The 2,995-nt window shown below is 43.8% G+C and overlaps 1 non-coding gene across 1 annotated transcript; it reads left to right on the forward strand.

Moving 5' to 3' along the window:
* Positions 1–780: 780 nt before the first annotated feature.
* On the forward strand, positions 781–852 carry TRNAE-CUC (transfer RNA glutamic acid (anticodon CUC)). The gene has a single exon. It is a non-coding gene; the product is annotated as a tRNA-Glu (tRNA).
* Positions 853–2,995: the final 2,143 nt, after the last annotated feature.

Consider the following 2,995-nt stretch of genomic DNA (forward strand, 5'->3'; position numbering starts at 1 on the left):
TGTCCATGTGTTTTACACCTCTCCCATCCCACCCTCCCTCCCCCCCTTCCATTCCCTCCTCCCCCCGCCCTTTCCCGTGCCTCCTCCCCCCCCCTTTCCCGTGCCTCCCCCCCCTTTCCCGTGCCTCCTCCCCCCCCCTTTCCCGTGCCTCCTCCCCCCCCCTTTCCCGTGCCTCCCCCCCACCCCTTTCCCGTGCCTCCTCCCCCTTTCCCGTGCCTCCCCCCCCCTTTCCCGTGCCTCCCTCCCCCTTTCCCGTGCCTTCTCCCCCCCCCCTTTCCCGTGCCTCCTCCCCCCCCCCCTTTCCCGTGCCTCCTCCCCCCAAGCCCCATCCCTTCCACAGATCTCCCGATGTCCCTGTTCTCTGCTGTTGTACTTGTGTGCTTCACTCTCTCCACCCATCTTGTCTCCCGCTCCCTTTATCTCATGTTTTATGTGCCAGTTTGTCTTTTTGTGATTAATATTAGCTCTTACACGAGCCTCGATCTTGTATACAAAAAAAAAAAATCATATTGATTTGAGCAACTGTTTCAACAAGGAGAGTATTTAATTTACTCACGGATAGTAACCAGGTGTGCATGTGCAGGAAGGTAAAAGGTTGTTGTTACGTTTGTGGTGGATTAAAAACTCGGAGTGTTACACAAAGTCAGTCTCATTCATTCTCCAGTTCGTGTATTTCAAGCGTCTCATTCTCCTTCGTGTACCGATGTGTCCTTTCCAACCAACCACGTGATTTTCATGTATTAACACCTGGTTTCCCCCAGTCACGTTAACTAATGTGTCTCCCTGGTGGTCTAGTGGTTAGGATTCGACGCTCTCACCGCCACGGCCCGGGTTCGATTCCCGGTCAGGGAACTTTCTTTTTTCAACCACGATCGGTGATGCTTGTTGGCGCGTCTGCTCTGAGAACTCATCAGATCAAACGTTGCACTTGCCGAATTATGACGTCATAATGAAGGCACCGATGACATCATCCGCAACATATATTCCGCATGGGGAGGATTTGACAATGAGCCATGTTTCAATTTTTTCCATTGTCAAACCGCATTGAGCGATTTGGGAGATATCGAGGTGTAACTTTTTTCCAAGATGGCGTCCGTACCATGTAACATATGATGTTATAATTGTGAATCAAAAAATTTGACAGGCGGTGACACTCCTGTGGTAAAATTTCGTATCAATCGGACCAACTGTTGCTGAGAAAATGAATTTTAAAAATGCAGACATACAGTGCAGACACATACGCCACACGCACGAACAACCCGAATGCTTAACCCTGATTTTCGCTTCGCGAGCGCAGGGCAATAAGCGAGTGGTGTGAACCGGCACAAAACAACGATAAATTCAATCCTGGTCATGACAATATCATGCAGTGTCGGAACATGATATATGATGACACGGCAGGTACGAGCCGATCTTTACATGCTCTTCTGTCGCCAGACACAGCATATATCCCGTTTGATGGGCCTAGTTTGCCTTTCTCTTTCTATTTCGACTTTGCTCAGCAGCCATGACAGCTTTATCAGCAGATGAGAGTGCAATGCATTGTGGGATGCCATCGACCAATCAAAAGTTCATCCAAACCTTATTATAAAGTTTATCCCTTATCTGGTGGATAATAACTATCCTCCTCTTATCCAACCATGGTTTAGCCGTCCGATCGTTAAATTATTGGATCGGAATTTTAACCATCAGGGAGGAATTTTAACCATCGGATAGGAATTTTAACCATTGAATTGGAATTTTAACCATGGGATAGGAATTTTAACCCCAGGATAGGAATTTTAACCTCAGGATAGGAATTTTAACCACAGAATAGGAATTTTAACCACAGAATAGGAATTTTAACCATATGATAGGAATTTTAACCACAGGATAGAAATTCTAACCATTGGAGAGGAATTTTTTTTACCATCGGATAGCAATTTTAACCATTGAATATGAATTTTAACCATGGGACAGGAATTTTAACGACAGGATAGGAATTTTAACCCTTGGATAGGAATTTTAACCACAGAATAGGAATTGTAACCATCGGAAAGGAATTTTAACCCCAGGATAAGAATTTTAAACTCAGGATAGGAATTGTAACCTTTGGACAGGAATTTTAACCTTCGGATAGGAATTTAACCATTGGAGAGGAAAGTTAACCCCAGGATAGGAATTTTAACCATTGGATAGGAATTTTAACCTCAGGATAGGAATTTTAACCAGAGGATAGAAATTTTAACCATCGGAGAGGGATTTTAACCGCAGAATCGGAATTTTAATTTGGATAGGAAATTTAACCACAGGATAGGAATTATAACCTTCGGATAGGAATTTTAACGTTCGGATAGGAATTTTAACCACAGGATAGGAATTTTAACCACAGGATAGAAATTTTAACCAGAGGATAGGAATTTTAACCATGGGATAGGAATTTTAACCTCAGGATAGGAATTTTAACCATTTAATAGGAATTTTAACCACAGGATTGGAATTTTAACCACAGGATATGAATTTTAACAATCGGATCGGAATTTTTATCACAGGATAAGTATTTTAACCGCAGGATAGGAATTTTAACCGCAGGATGGGAATTTTTACCGCAGGACAGGCATTTTAATCATTGGACAGGAATTTTAACCTTAGGATATTTCTTATCTCGTGGTTATATTTATCGGAGTTTCCAGCAACTGAGCACACGACTTCACAAGAAGGACAAACCAAGTTTACCCAACAACCCCTCACGATCATTGAACAGAGAGGTCCTGCTACCTACACACTCTCTGATGGGAAGGTGTGGAATGCAATTCATGTCGCACCTGATATTCAAACCACAAAATGGACTTGCTGCTGAAGTCTCACAGGTTTTGAGGTAACCCTGACCAACAAATGCCTCCACAAGTCTTTGCCCGAGGTGTTTGTCATGGACCAGACATCGTCAAGCTCCTGAATGGACGAAGGACTTTGTCATGTGACATGTTTACCTGCAATCACATGCTGACTATATTAT

The sequence above is a fragment of the Myxine glutinosa genome, chromosome 1 (genome assembly GCF_964187855.1).
Source record: "Myxine glutinosa chromosome 1, kmMyxGlut1.1, whole genome shotgun sequence".
Classification (NCBI taxonomy): Eukaryota; Metazoa; Chordata; class Myxini; order Myxiniformes; family Myxinidae; genus Myxine; species Myxine glutinosa.